General features: G+C 39.0%; 1 long non-coding RNA gene across 2 annotated transcripts; it reads right to left on the bottom strand.

Annotated features, from left to right (window-relative positions):
• Nucleotides 1-4: 4 nt before the first annotated feature.
• Nucleotides 5-2,185, bottom strand: LOC131533501 (uncharacterized). 2 transcript variants are annotated; one of them, XR_009269135.1, is made up of 4 exons: nt 1,755-2,185; nt 852-1,092; nt 636-752; nt 5-90 (listed from the first exon to the last, which is right to left on the bottom strand). It is a non-coding gene; the product is annotated as an uncharacterized LOC131533501 (long non-coding RNA). The 2 variants fall into 2 exon arrangements; XR_009269134.1 differs by lacking the exon at nt 5-90 and having other exon boundaries at nt 278-752.
• Nucleotides 2,186-16,806: the final 14,621 nt, after the last annotated feature.

Genomic DNA, 16,806 nt, shown 5'->3' with positions numbered 1-16,806 from the left:
TGTAGTCATTTCTCAGTGTTTATTGATATGTCAAACGTTTCCAAGACAAACATAGTGCCCAGAACAGCATTCTCTCTCTAGTTTGTGTCACTATGAAAAGAAAATGAAAACAAAAAAAAAGTAGTTGATTATGAAAATGTATCTGCAAAGACATAATCAATTATAGTGAAATATAACAACTTAAATCAATGACTGATTGATAAAGTAATTAATGGGTACATGGAAACAAACATGTAACTAAAAAGTATGCAATAGAAGACCCCTTTAAAAAAAAACTGTCTAATATTCAAAAAGAAAAAGAGAGTTTGTTTACAGAAAAACATTATAAGATGCCAAATAATATTTTAAGTTTTGAGCCTCCAATTGAAAATACATTATTTTTTTTCCCTTTAATGAACAAATAGGCTAAAAATGTATCTCCTGTAATCATTGTTGCCTTCTATTGTGACTATATTCAAGACAAATTAAAATGGTTGATAACAATTATATAATTTTATAATTGTAAAAGTCATAGTGATAGTGACAGAAGTGCTCACAGTAGAGATGGGAGTGTTGACTGTAGAGGAGAAATGAATACACGCAGACATGCTAAGACGTAAAGTTCAGTCAAAGGGTTAAGACCAACACAGACGTACCATTGGAAATATTTGCCTTTGCAGCTTTTGGTCTTCTCCATAAACACACAAGATGGCCAAATTCATCCCTCTCCACAAACAAGACAAGACAAGAGTTCGACAGGCCTTCCTTTTTAGCTGAAACAAAGAAAACAGAAAATGTTGAACCTTTGAAGGACTTTAGCCTCCCTGGCAGCTTCTTCAAGTTCAGCACTGGGAGCTTCCAGTACAAGTTACCTGTTAATATTAGCAGCTTTTTGACATAACCGATCAAAATTCAATTCTGAGCTCTGAAAATATGCCATGATGAAAAAGAGAAAGGAAGAGAGCAAAAATGTGTAAATTAATTATGAATAACACTTCAGAAAAATAGGCAAGGAAAAGCTGAGAGAGAGAGAGAGAGAGAGAGCTGCTGATAAACAGCTGTTGGACACTAAAGGTTGTTGTAGGAGATGGAGATGTATGTGATCTGAAGAAACTGCAAGACAAAAAAATATTGAATTAAAATTTTTTTTACATAAAAGTATTAAAGGCATGGCAAGTTATGTGATTCACTACAAATACCACATTAAAACTACGTTACTGTGGTAAAAACATGGTAAATGTTGTGTTTTTGTGCTTTAACTACAAATAGTACACAGTAAAAACACAGTTACTGTGGTAAACACATGGTAAATGTTGTGTTACTGTGCTTTAACTACAAATAGTAACATCACACAGTAAAAACAGTTTTCAAAGTATGTTAAGTGTTGTGTACTGTGCTTTAACTACAAAGAGTACACAATAAACACAGTAATTATAGTAAAATCATGGTTAGTGTTGTGCTTTTCAAATAGTGTGCAGTAAAAATATTGTTAAATTTACATAGCAGACTAGTTTATCCAAAGCTACTGTGGTAAAACCATGGTAAGTATTGTGTTTACTGTGTTTTAACTACAAATACCACAGTAAAACGACAGTTACTATGGTAAAAAGTGTTGTGGCCACTGGGCATTTAACAGCACTGTGATTACATTAGTTCAGAGGCATTCACAACTGATTTGTAAAGAAAACGTCAAACTGCACTTGCTTACACATTAATTGCAGAGAATCAGAACGGTACCTTAAAAAACAAACCATAAAATAAAATAATGAACATACCTGGACAACGACGTACGGTGAATTGTTGGGTCACTCCTTTTTAATTAGTAACGATGGTAACGACAGTCAAAGGTCATTTGATGACGACACACCAGACAAACGAGACTGTCGTAATTTCTAAGGCTGCTAGAGGGCGCTTGATCTCAAAACGTAATAATAGGTCGTAATATGCTGCTTGCACAAACGACCTATGGGGTCATTTTTCGGAGGAGGACAGTCTGAGGATACTGTCGTCCGCTGTCAGTCAGACCCCACAATCACCTTCACTGTCAGAAGTAAATGGATAGTTGGTGGTTTGAATAATTTTTAACTTAAGACTCCTCCTTATAAGTTTATCTATTCAACCTACAGATTAGGTTGTTCTGATCCTACAGAGGTGTTAGCATACACACCTTGAGATGATAAAGAAAAACTTGCCCGGACATAGCACCTTTTTCAGACGCATATAGAAATTTCCATCAATTGATGAATTCTTTAATTCTATGTTTCAGTTTTCATACAATCAAAACAGTGATGTCTTAGCTATCAACATTTTGCCTATAGATCAAGCAGAACTGAACCGTTTAGGGGTTTGACATTAGACACGTGTTTGGATGCCTTCCATCCCCCAAAAACAAAGAACTACCCTCAGACACGACACCTGGAAAGGTAGACGTCCTGACAACCTTCCTTATTCAGAACCTCTTTGTAGACAAGCCGGTAGGAACAAATTGGTGACTAGGTAATAACATATGCCATACAAATCAAACAAACATTGGTCCTCTTAAGGAGCCACTACATCACCCTTTGCTCAGCCACTTTTTCCACAACCAGAATGACCCCACTGACTAGGCATTAACATATAACATACAGATCAAACAAACATAAGGTGGCAATACACATCCTTTAGCCAATTTTCCACAATCAGGAAGACCCCCAACACCTCAAGGCTGAGCGTTAGCTACAGGCCAGGAAGGAACGCCATAAAAACCCCCACGGCACCAGGTGAGTGATAAAAAAAATCGTAAATTCACTCATAAATCCAACAAATGTCAAATCAAATGTCATCTGTTTAGATCTTTTGATTTACACACATCCTACTGTCAGTCAGGGCTGACAGGACCCCGTGACATGACAGTCAGGGTGACAGAGGGGTCATATACCCATAAATCAGGTCAGAAATCTACCCATGTATACATTTGACATATGACAACCTGTCAATCAACGCTGACAGGGTGGTCATAAATCCGGTCATAAATCATGGTCATAAATCATCTTTGACGTAACATATTGGATACAACTACTCTCAGAGATCAGACTCTAAATAAGCTCAATGACTCAAATCAAACGATGATTATGTTAAAACATAATTATCACCACCTGATGACTTTTGCTCTTGGCTTGTCTAACTGTTATAACTCAGTTACAACAGCCAAACAAAATTTAAAATTAAAAAGTCAAGGGTCAAGATCCCAACTAATGCAAACACAGACCACTATAATGGTGACATACAAATTTAGATTTTCTTCTTTGGTGATTCTGCTTGTTAACATCAGGTGTTTTCAATAATGGTCAATCATCACTCAATTAATCACCTAATTATCTCATTCACTTTAACACTGCTTCATTGTTTATATGAGTCCAGTGAGTCCACACTCAGAGTGTTAAATTAACACTGGGGTTTTTGCTGTGTATACTTTGACATTTTGTTGTACAACGTAAACTGCACACACTCACACCCCAAACATCCCTATAACATATTGAAAAATAAAGGACTGTTTCAGAATGTGTATTTTCCGCATGGGTGTGTGTAATTTGCATTGTAGAGCAAAATGTCAAGCTTTGTCAAGTTGTTTACATTATTTTACTCATTCATTGAAAAACCTAATTAGAAAATATAGGAAAATCTTGAGGGAAGCAGTGGAGAATTAGTCTTTATTCAGGGTTCCCACGGGTCCTTGAAATCCTTGAAAGTTTGTGAATCTGATTAAAATTTTTTAAGGCCCTGGAAAGTTTTTGAAAATAAACAAACATGGATACAGGTCCTTGAAAATTCCATATTATTCCCTCCGGTCCGCTAATGTGTTATTTCGCCAACACTTTATGCATACTAGCTTGCTTGATTTACGTTGCACATGTATGCGTTACGTTAAGTGTTTCCCACGTGAGGTACTTTGTGTTGTTCGTTGCCATGACGTTCACACACACACGAAACAACTAAGATGGTACCACAACGTTTCACAGACACACCGTGAAACATGACAAAAATAGGCTGAAAGCGCTGAAACGTGATGACTGGAAAATGCAAGTTTCAAGATATTTGGCTCACCAAAAAATATTACAAAGAATGGCTTGCCAGAGATCCAAAGGATGTAATGTTGAATTGCTTTGCTTGTTAAAATAATGAAAAGCCATGAGGCAAGAAAAACTTAAAAGCATATTCATATATCTTAAAACTTCTGGTTACATGAGCCTCTTTTCAATAAAATCCATGCAAAAGTTAATATCAGATCATTTTAGAATACAGTATAGTATGTACCAAATATTATTCAATTTTATTCAAAACGGAAATACAACAAATATCAGATTTCTGTCATATGGACAAAAATAAATGAAAAAAAAAAAGAAGCTTTTTTGCATAGTTGTGTTTGACACATGAAAACTGTAACAATGTATCTTACAAGGTGACGCGATGTAACCTTTGCTCTCGCTTGAAATGTGTCCCCACATTAAGTCCTTGAATTTGAGGGTATTGGACCTGGAAAGTCCTTGAAAGGTCCTTGAATTTGAAGTTAACCAAGGTGTGGGAACCCTGTTATTAGTCAGGTTTTTTTGTCACAACGAAATATTTATAAAATACTCAAGGAGCTCATTAATTAAACACAATTTGGAATTCATGACCACAATTTTTTTTTGCTTGTCATTAGTTGTGTCTTACTTTGTTTAATAATTATTACACAAATACCATTATAAAACTGTACTTTTCACGATTATTTAATTTACTTTATAATTTACTATTAATTTATTCTTCATTATTGTCTATTCTGTATTATTCCACCCTTGATATTACATATTCTACTTGCTATTATTCATCTATTGTTATTCATTTATTTATTATTGTATTACACATATAACTTGTGCTATTATAAATCTATTATATCAGTTATTGTGCTGTTATACTCACTTTTTATATTATTCACTTTACTACCACTTGTACTACGTATACATTTTAATATTACATATCACATTTACTATATTTTTGCTGTGCTTCAGTGCATATTAGTTTACCACTATAAGTTTTACTGGATCCATAAAGGATTATCAGTTACATTTGTTATTGTTTGTTGTGGAGTTTTTATCTGTATAGTGTGCTATGAAAATAAAAAGCAGACTACCAGTGTGTCCCTTTTTGATTTGTATTTGCTGGTTTTATTCAATTTTCTCAATGATGGTAAATTATTAGTGCTTAAATATGTATTATTTAGATTTTTTCCCCTCAGTATTTCAAAGGGAACGAGCTGTGTTTTGACCTGAAGCACGAGAAAAGCTCAAATGTTGGGGTTGAAGACAGAGAAAGCAATGAAACAACTTAATTTCATTTAATGTACATTCAAATTACATCACATGTATATGTCACAGTTATACTACATCAATATTAGAATTGTTAACCGAAAAAAATCAGCCAAATCAACACGAGTGTGAGTGTACTTTTACCTTTGTAAGCGGCCAATGAGGCGTCTAGGTATTTATTATGTCTATGGTTAGGACCAGAGCCATAGAGAGAGAGAGTTGCGACAACTCCGTTGACTCCAATGGACCGTTTTTTTACAGCAATGGCGGATCATGGAGCCGCTCAATAGTTCCCGGAAGTTCGCGCTCATACCATCAGCGCCGTAGAGATGCAGCAGAAGAGACCGCTGTGATGAACTTTTAAAAGGTAAGATATTTATAGAACAAAATTGTATATTATCAGCACAGCTAATCAAATTACCTTGTGCATTAAAACTGATTATTATTAGATTATTCCTCACTTAATTAGTAGATTTACGGGATGTTATTCATTCTCTTCAGGCAGTTTCATTCGTTGTTGTGTAATTAAGGCTTTTAAACGTGATTTCTGCTGCTGGGAAGTTATTTAATAGATTTAGATTTATTGCAAAGGATGCTGATGGACCTGAGTGAGAATAAAAAAAGTTTAAAATAGGCGAGCAGTTTTCATTTCAGAATCACGCTAGGCTAAATTTCCAAAAATGTATTATATAGGCCTACCACTACTATTTTATAGAAGTAATCACAATAAACCTGTACTGTATTTTATACTTAAATGTCTTAGCTACTCTAGAAGCACTGTGTTGAAGGAGCAGATGTCACAGGACTGAAATGTGATGGAGCATCACTTAACCATTCCTCCTGTGTTTTTCTCCTTCTCTATCTGGATCAGAACAAGAACCACCTGAAGACTCCCTGTAATGAGAAATCACCCTCACAATGAGTCTCTTCACTGGGTTTGGCAAGTCTCTCCCTGTTCTTTGTGAAAAAGTGCCAGTTCCCATATGATTACATCACATTTTGTTGGTGTAATCTATAGATTGCACCTGCTGACTATATCCAGCATCTTATGAAGACTTCAGATGACCAGCACCTGTGAAGAGATGACGCCAGCCCTTGAGTGGACTTGAAGCTGACTCTGAATAAACATACAAAACTGATCAATTTTCCTTTCATTGTAATCAACATGATCAAATCATGTAACCATTGCTTTAATTTATTCATTGTTTCTGAACTCATGACATTACTTAACTGCATGATTTGTAAAGCCTAATTTCAGAACATTTCTGTCATGAGCATTACTTTGACACAGTTACACCTGTTAACAGAACTCTTATTTGTAATGTAGAAACATTCATTTTCTGTAAAGCTGCTTTGAAACCATGTTTGTAATAAAAAGTGCTATACAAATGTGAATTGAACAAAACATGATGCATAATTTTTTCTCCTCTCCGTGTCAGTAGGGAAACCATACATTCACACTCATTTCTGAGTGACTGGAGCATCCCATGCAGCACAGCAAACTATAGGGGAGACCGTTCAAGGACAACATGCTTTATAGCATGTAAACAAGTGCATAACAAAAGTTAACATACATCAAATATATGATTAAATGGGTAAAAATGTTTTAAGTTATTTTAAATTTGAATATACTACAAATATATATTTATATATTAATAATGGAGGGGTGCACAAGAATCAAAAACATTAAAAGAGATTAATTCCCACTTAATCTTAAAATTTCTTCTCTTATTTGGAATGAATTTTCAAAGACAACAAACTTAACATTTACCATGAGATTAATAAAACGACAATGAACATTAAGATGTGATTGCACTTGACTAACAAGTTGTTAGAAAACACACACACACATAATTATATTTATACAGAGAGGCTGAAGTTACTTGGTAAAAGACCACGATGTCGTTTATATAGTAAACATGGACTTTTACCACGGTAACGTCAGCCTAAAATATGTTAACATGGCAGGTAAGGACAGCTGACCACATTAATCCTCAAATATTAGCGAATTTTATCTTTTAAAAACACTGATACAGCTACATATACTACGCATACATTATTTTATAAATAATGTAAATAAAGTATTTTATTGTCTACTAATTACCAAAAATCGCAGTTCTGTCTCACTATAGTCACTAACTCAATGCATTCCAATTACCCGCTATGAACTTCCTGGAACTATTGAGGTCTACGTGAACCACGTGACGATCGAGCGTTTTGAACTTCCGTTGTCGCAACCATAGACATATAAATACCTAGACGCCTCATTGGCCGCTTCGGTCCGTTGCTGCGATACGTCAACACGTCCGCCATGTTTGTTAGGGCAAGACTGCCTTAAAAACAAATGGAGGTAAACGGGGGACCTGCGGTTTTTTCGGGATAAAAACACGATAACGTTTACATTTATCAACCAATTTCAGTGGTTTGTGATCTACATGGAGTTAAAAATAACTCTGCCTCCAGTTAGGCTTGGAAAATTAATAATTTTCTTAAGAAATTGTAAAAGCTCACAGTCACACTGTGAGGGGATTAGTAGTGGACCCAAAAAATACAGAAACACAAGTGGATGCGTTTTAGAAAGTTTATTTTCAGTTTCCTTAATGTTAAAGTTCTCAGGATACTGGCAAGTCTTCTCCACACCAAGGAGTGGCGACAGTGAGGTGAACAATAGGTCTAGGAATAGACGATCAGAGGAAGCTCTAGAAGATAGCAAGCTAGTTGAGCACTTCCAAGCAGGAACTGGCTTACTGGTATCCCCTGGATCAATACAGCTGACAGGGTTTAGGTGGTCCTTTGAGGTGGATAAGGTGACCAGCTTGGGAATTGAACCCTGGTCTACCACGTGACAGGCAGAGACGCAGTCCACTGTTCCACACGGGACAGTCTACCAGAATGTTCTCGAAGATGTTCTGAGGAGTGATAGTAGAGTAGAGAACAAACAGTTCCAAAGACAACACAATCCAATCTCCTTTATCCTTTTCCAGTCCCAAATCCAAAACAATAATTCCACAATCCAAATCCCGAATCACAACGAACTGACAATCCAGCTTCCAGAGCAGCAGATAAAGGGAGTCCAACTTACTGACTCTTGATGGGGGTTCAAGCAGAGAGAGAGAAAAAACAGGTTCCAGGCAGGGTCAAGTTCACACAGGCTTCATGGATCAGATTCAGGAACTGACTGGAATGTTCACCAATGAGCTGATGAGACAATCTGGCAGAGAGGTAAGAGTGAGACTAGCTTATATAGTTAGTGAGACAGGTGACACCAATGAGGATAATTAAAAAGGAATTATGAGATCAGGAACAAGTAGCTGGATGCTGGCTGATGAAATAAGTATCTAGCAGAAAGTGGTAACAGAATCATGACATTACCCCCCACAACAACGGACGGCTCATGACGTCCCACCAGACTGGTCAGGATGATCACGATGAAACTGGTCAATGAGTGAGGGATCCAAAATATACCGTGCCGGAACCCAGGAGCGTTCCTCCGGGCCATAGCCCTCCCAGTCAACCAAATACTGCAGCCCCCTCCCTCGTTTACGAGCTTTCAGGAGACGTTGAACCGTGTAAGCTGGGCCCCCATCAATGAGCCGGGCGGGTGGAGGGGGTCTGGAGGAGGGTACCAATCGACTCTGTCGGAATGGCTTAACACGGGAAACATGGAAGGTAGGATGGATACGAAGTGGTCTAGGGAGTAGCAATCTCACTGCTACCGGGTTGACAACCTTAGTGATGGGGAAAGGTCCCACAAAGCGAGGAGCCAACTTTCTGTTCTCCAGTCGAAGGGGCAGATCTTTAGAAGCCAGCCAAACTCGTTGTCCCATTTGATACTGAGGTGCAGGTGAGCGATGTTTATCTGCCCACTTCTTATAGTTGGCAGAGGAATGGAGGAGAGCCTGCCTGGCTCTTCTCCAAGCCAGGTGACAACGCCTCACCAGAGCAAATGCAGACGGAACTGAAATTTCAGATTCTTGAGATGAGAATAGAGGTGGTTGATAACCATAGACAGTTTGAAAAGGAGTCAAGCCAGTAGCAGAGGAAGGGAGTGAATTGTGAGCATACTCCACCCATACCATGTTCTTGGCCCATGAAGCTGGGTCCCGAGCACACAGGAGGCGAAGTCCAGACTCTAGCTCCTGATTGAAACGTTCTGTCTGTCCATTTGTTTGGGGGTGAAAACCTGAGGAGAGGCTTACGGAGATGCCAAGCGGTTTACAGAATTCTTTCCAGAAAAGGCTGTAAATTGTGGTCCACGATCTGAAACAATATTACGGGGGAGGCCATGGAGACGGAAAACATGTTGAATCATGATTTCAGCCGTTTCCTTTGCTGAGGGCAGTTTGGGGAGTGGAATAAAATGAACCATCTTAGAAAACCGATCCACAACAGTCAAGACGGTAGTATTACCAGAGGATGGGGGAAAACCAGTGACAAAATCAATAGAAATGTGAGACCAAGGCCGTCTTGGTATAGGTAGTGGATGGAGAAGTCCACTAGGGGGTCTCCGAGGGGTTTTAAACTGTGCACACTCAGGGCAAGCAGCAACAAACTCCCGGACATCCTTTCTTAGGGATGGCCACCAGAAGCGCTGTTCCACTACAAATGTGGTCCGAGTAGCGCCAGGATGACAGGACAGGTGTGAGGAGTGACACCACTGCAGAATTCTTGGTCGAAGGGCCTCAGGTACGTATAATTTAGTGTCAGGACAAGCTGATGGAGCAGGAGAATTTCTGAGGCTGTTAATTACTTCCTCTTCGACATCAAGAAGGGCTGCAGCAAGACGGGCAGAGACAGGCAAGATAAAAATCAGGATCCTCACCATCCTCCTCCGGAGTGTCAAATTGCCGAGAGAGGGCATCAGCCTTTTGATTCTTTGATCCAGGACGATAGGACAGTGTGAAATTAAATCTGTTAAAAACAGAGCCCAGCGAGCCTGGCGGGATTTAGCCGTTTGCAGCACGAAGATACTCCAGATTCTTGTGGTCAGTTAAGACCAAGAATGGATGTTCAGAGCCCTCCAACCAGTGGCGCCACTCCTCCAGCGCCAATTTTACTGCCAGGAGCTCTCTGTCGCCTATATCATAATTTCTCTCAGCAGGCAAGAGTCGTCGCGAGAAAAAAGCACAAGGATGGATCTTGTTGTCATTCTCCGCTCTCTGGGACAGAATGGCTCCGACCCTGAACTGGATGCATCCACCTCCACAATAAACTGCCTCCTAGTGTCAGGAAGCATCAGAATAGGTGCAGAACTGAACAGTCCTTTTAGGGTGGAGAAAACCTTGTCAGCAGTTGGGGACCAGTCAAACTTCTGTTTTACCGAGGTAAGTTGGTGTAAAGGTGCTGCCACCGAACTGTAACCTCTTATGAATTTACGGTAAAAATTGGCAAAGCCTAGAAAACGCTGTAGTTGTTTGCGGTTTTCAGGTACAGGCCAGGCTTTAACCGCTTCCACCTTCTCTGGGTCCATTCTGATGTCACCAGCTGACAAAATGAAGCCAAGAAACGAGACCGTGCTAGAATGGAATTCGCACTTCTCAGCCTTCACAAACAGCTGATTTTGCAAAAGTCTTTGGAGTACCACCCTGACATGCTGTACATGCTCTGTCTCAGATTTGGAGAAAATCAGAATGTCATCTAGATATACGAAAACAAATCTGCTTAGCATATCTCCTAACACATCATTGACCAAATTCTGGAATACAGCTGGAGAGTTGGTGAGCCCGAAGGGCATCACAAGGTACTCATAATGACCAGAAGGGGTGTTAAACGCCGTTTTCCACTCATCTCCCTCACGGATTCTGGCCAGATGGTAAGCATTTCTCAGGTCCAATTTTGTGAATATCACTGCTCCCTGTAACAGTTCAAATGCAGAGGAGATGAGTGGCAGAGGATAACGATTCTTGATAGTAATTTGATTCAAACCTCGATAATCTATGCACGGCCTCAATCCGCCATCCTTTTGCCCACAAAGAAAAAACCTGCACCAGCAGGAGATGAAGAGGCGGATGAGACCAGCAGACAAGGCTTCGGAGATGTATTCTTGCATTGCCTCAGATTCGGGACCGGAGAGAGAATACAATCTACCCCGTGGGGGTATGGTCCCAGGGAGCAGATCGATAGCACAATCGTAGGGTCGATGAGGTGGCAGAGAAGTAGCTCGTGTCTTGTTAAATACTTCCTTCAAATCATGATATACATTGGGTACCTTAGAGATATCTGGATAAACTGGATCTTTTGAGTCAGATTCAGATACTACGTTGTTCTTGGTAGCAGAACGGAGGCAAGAAGCCATACATTTAGTTGACCAACCTAACACCTTGCCTGACCCCCAATCAATGTGTGGATTATGACTGTTTAACCAGGTAATTCCCAGAACCACAGGATATTCAGACGTATGAATCAAATAAAATGAAATCTGTTCCTGATGATTATCTATGGTCATCTGTAAAGGTTTGGTCCTTAGAGTCACTCTGTGCAAAAGTTCATTATTTAATGACCGCACAATCAAAGGTTCAATCAAGTCTTCAAACTGCAAACCATGATTCGTTGCAAACTGAATATCCATGAAGTTTGTGTCTGCCCCAGAGTCAATGAAAACACTCACTTCAATCTTCGAAGATGACATCAACAAAGCCTTACAGAGTGGACGGGAGGACGAGGGATTAATGAGTGAGTGGCTCAGCAGCGTCCTCCCCTTCTCTGCTGAGCCAATTCTTTTACTGGGCACTCATTCACTCGATGACCTGAACCTCCACAGTATAGACACAGGTTCTCCTTAAACCTTCTCTCTCTCTCCTCCTTAGACAGCCTTCCACGTCCAAGCTGCATAGGTTCTGGAAAATCAGAGGATTTGTTAGACGAATATGTATTCTCTTTAGCTCTTACCGATACAGGGGAATTCCAGTAGTGTGATGTGCGGATAGTCTGCCGACTCTCATGAATCTTTTCCTGTTGACGTTCCTTATAACGTCGATCTAACCTTATAACTAAATCAATGAGTTCATCAAGATTCTTGGGGAGATCCAAAGTAGCCAGGGTGTCTTTCAGTCTGCTGCAGAGCCCCCGATAAAAGGCATCGTACAAAGCAGACTTATTCCAAGAGCAATCTGCAGCGAGAGAGCGGAATTCAATGATATAGTCAATCACAGGCCGATTTCCTTGAGACAAACTTAACAGGTTATTCAAAGTTTCATGTTCAGATTTTACAGGGTCAAAAACTCTCCTCATCTCTCTGCTAAAACTTTCAAAGGAGTTACAACACTCAGTCCTTCTCTTCCACTCTGCTGACCCCCAGGTTCGAGCTCTGCCAACCAATAATGAAAGTACATAACCCACCTTAGCTCTTTCAGATGGGAATGACGATGGTTGCATTTCGAATTGCAGCTCACATTGCATCAAAAAGGCAGCACAATCTCCTGGTTCGCCACCATACTTCTCTGGGGGTGCCACTTTTGATTCTTGATTCACTACAAGTGGGGAAGCAGGAAGTTGAGCTTGATCCAATTCAAGTTCTCTGGTCTTGAGCAGGTCTGCTAAATGAGAAAAACTTTGATTAAGCGCTTGAATACTAGTGGTAATTGTACCAAAGTTCGCCTCATGTTTAGTTAACATGTTCTCAACACTCTCTTTCCAACCCTGCCCACTAGTGTCTGTCGGGTCCATGTTGGCCAGATTGTACTGTGAGGGGATTAGTAGTGGACCCAAAAAATACAGAAACACAAGTGGATGCGTTTTAGAAAGTTTATTTTCAGTTTCCTTAATGTTCTCAGGATACTGGCAAGTCTTCTCCACACCAAGGAGTGGCGACAGTGAGGTGAACAATAGGTCAGTGATGGGAATAGACGATCAGAGGAAGCTCTAGAAGATAGCAAGCTAGTTGAGCACTTCCAAGCAGGAACTGGCTTACTGGTATCCCCTGGATCAATACAGCTGACAGGGTTTAGGTGGTCCTTTGAGGTGGATAAGGTGACCAGCTTGGGAATCGAACCCTGGTCTACCACGTGACAGGCAGAGACGCAGTCCACTGTTCCACACGGGACAGTCTACCAGAATGTTCTCGAAGATGTTCTGAGGAGTGATAGTAGAGTAGAGAACAAACAGTTCCAAAGACAACACAATCCAATCTCCTTTATCCTTTTCCAGTCCCAAATCCAAAACAATAATTCCACAATCCAAATCCCGAATCACAATGAACTGACAATCCAGCTTCCAGAGCAGCAGATAAAGGGAGTCCAACTTACTGACTCTTGATGGGGGTTCAAGCAGAGAGAGAGAGAAAAAACAGGTTCCAGGCAGGGTCAAGTTCACACAGGCTTCATGGATCAGATTCAGGAACTGACTGGAATGTTCACCAATGAGCTGATGAGACAATCTGGCAGAGAGGTAAGAGTGAGACTAGCTTATATAGTTAGTGAGACAGGTGACACCAATGAGGATAATTAAAAAGGAATTATGAGATCAGGAACAAGTAGCTGGATGCTGGCTGATGAAATAAGTATCTAGCAGAAAGTGGTAACAGAATCATGACACACACTCGTGTTGATTTGGCTGCTTTTTTTCGGTTAACAATTCTAATATTGATGTAGTATAACTGTGACATATACATGTAATGTAATTTTAATGTACATTAAATGAAATTAAGTTGTTTCATTGCTTTCTCTGTCTTCAACCCCAACATTTGAGCTTTTCTCGTGCTTCAGGTCAAAACACAGCTCGTTCCCTTTGAGATACTGAGGGAAAAAATCTAAATAATACACATTTAAGCACTAACAATTTACCATCATTGAGAAAATTGAATAAAACCAGCAAATACAAATCAAAAAGGGACACACTGGTAGTCTGCTTTTTATTTTCATAGCACACTATACAGATAAAAACTCCACAACAAACAATAACAAATGTAACTGATAATCCTTTATGGATCCAGTAAAACTTATAGTGGTAAACTAATATGCACTGATGCATAGCAAAAATATAGTAAATGTGATATGTAATATTAAAATGTATACGTAGTACAAGTGGTAGTAAAGTGAATAATATAAAAAGCGAGTATAACAGCACAATAACTGATATAATAGATTTATAATAGCACAAGTTATATGTGTAATACAATAATAAATAAATGAATAACAATAGATGAATAATAGCAAGTAGAATATGTAATATCAAGGGTGGAATAATACAGAATAGACAATAATGAAGAATAAATTAATAGTAAATTATAAAGTAAATTAAATAATCGTGAAAAGTACAGTTTTATAATGGTATTTGTGTAATAATTATTAAACAAAGTAAGACACAACTAATGACAAGCAAAAAAAAATTGTGGTCACGAATTCCAAATTGTGTTTAATTAATGAGCTCCTTGAGTATTTTATATATATTTCGTTGTGACGAAAAAAACTGACTAATAAAGACTAATTCTCCACTGCTTCCCTCAAGATTTTCCTATATTTTCTAATTAGGTTTTTCAATGAATGAGTAAAATAATGTAAACAACTTGACAAAGCTTGACATTTTGCTCCACAATGCAAATTAAACACACCCATGCGGAAAACACACATTCTGAAACAGTCATTTATTTTTCAATATGTTACTACATAGGAATGTTTGGGGTGTGAGTGTGTGCTGTTTACGTTGTACAACAAAATGTCAAAGTATAGTTATGTTTAACACAGACCAGAATATAACACCCCCCCCCCCCAAAAAAAAACCTTCCTATAAATCAAAATTAATAATCATTATTACAATATAAAGAGCAATAATAAACAATGATTTTGTCATGATATTGCAGCTTCACTCACTAAGGAGTTCCTGTGTTTCTCATTTCTAGGCTATTTACATTATGCAGTTTTTGTGTAAATGCACATACAGTACATGATCAGCATTAAACAGCCTGTGTAAATAATTTTAAATGCAGTCTATAGTATTGTGATTGACTGAAAAAAATGGTTATTTTTAAATATTTGACAAAAACGACAGAAACATTTAATAAGGTAATTATATTGTTATAAAAGTTACCCTTACAAAGGTTAAAAAATGCTCCTGGAAGTCTGTTCCGGGGAGAGAGAGTGCTTTGAATATGATCAGGGTCATTCTGGCCATTCGTTCAGGGCTGTTCTGGGTTTTAACGAGTACAAATACAACATTAGGCTGTGAAGTATAGACTAGTCTCTTGGAAATGTAGAGAACAGGCTTTCCTCAGCTTTCCTTAAGGCTTGCTTTGTCCTGTTTGCAGTTGGCTACAAATATATATATATAAATATATATATATATATATATATATAATCAGTCCACAGTTTTATGATAAGCTATGAAATCCTTATAATCAAGTTATGATAAACTTACTCTTTGTAAACGAATAGTGAAATTAAAGAGAGATGCTTTAGCTCCATCCCTGTCCTGACAGTCTGACACCGTCTTGTCAAAGTGCTCATAACACAATTTAGTGTATGATATAAACTACAATACAAGTTAAAACTTAATAATTAATTTAAACTTTGATTTCTTATTGTGATGAAGGGTCAGAAACGTCTGGATCCATTTGCGATAAAACTTTAATGGTGCAAGATGGGCAGGGTCAAAACAACAGCGTAGAGAATCACAAAACACAATCCAAAATCAGTAACAGATACCAGGCTATGGTCGGGGCAGGCAGCAGAGAATCAAAGACGGAGAAGCAAGCTCAAAGGTCCAAAGGTCCAAAGGCAGGCAATCAGAGAAAAGTAAACAGTCCTAGGTCAATACACGGGGAATCAAAGAATCAGAAGAAACGCTCAGAAATTGTGGCCGGGACTAACAATACTTCGCAATGGTAGATGAGAAGAGCACAGCATAAATAGGGAATGGAAATGACAAACACCTGTGGTAGGTAATCAGGCCAAGGCACGGGGCATGTGGGTAATGTGGTCCATAATGGTATTAGTACTCTGGTGAGGGTGCCCTCCGGTGGCGATCGGAGAGAGCCACATATGGCGTCAAATCTGTGGCATTAATAACCGAGCGCGCCACTTATGCTGGCGCGCGCGGTAAATCACTTCCGCGAGAGGAAAACAGATCTACACGCGAGGAAACGGGAGCCCGCGAGCTAATTTCAAACACTGGCGCGCGCGTCACTCGTCCTCTGCGCACAATACAAGCCCTCGCGCGCGCGTGATCATCCCCCACATCCTCGCGCTCGATCTTCTCTCACCTGCTCGCGCGAACACTTCTGTTTTTGTCAGTCGTGGGGCGGGGCTTGCTGTTTTAATTGTTATCTCTAACGCCATTGGTTACTTCCCCTTTTCCGGAAGTCAGCTGTGATTGGACGCCTGTGAAAAGGCCATCCATAATTTATTTGAAAAATAAATTCTGTTTACTAGTGATAACAATCTTGTGATGTTACAAAGATAAAACAGGACCATAAACCCCCTTTTTTTTTTTTATAGGTATTTTTATTAGTTTTATATTGCACAATAAACAACAACAATAAAATAACAAAATACGTAAAATAATAATGATT

Source organism: Onychostoma macrolepis, chromosome 24 (genome assembly GCF_012432095.1).
Source record: "Onychostoma macrolepis isolate SWU-2019 chromosome 24, ASM1243209v1, whole genome shotgun sequence".
Lineage (NCBI taxonomy): Eukaryota > Metazoa > Chordata > Actinopteri > Cypriniformes > Cyprinidae > Onychostoma > Onychostoma macrolepis.
This window is presented reverse-complemented; position numbering and strand designations above follow the sequence as displayed.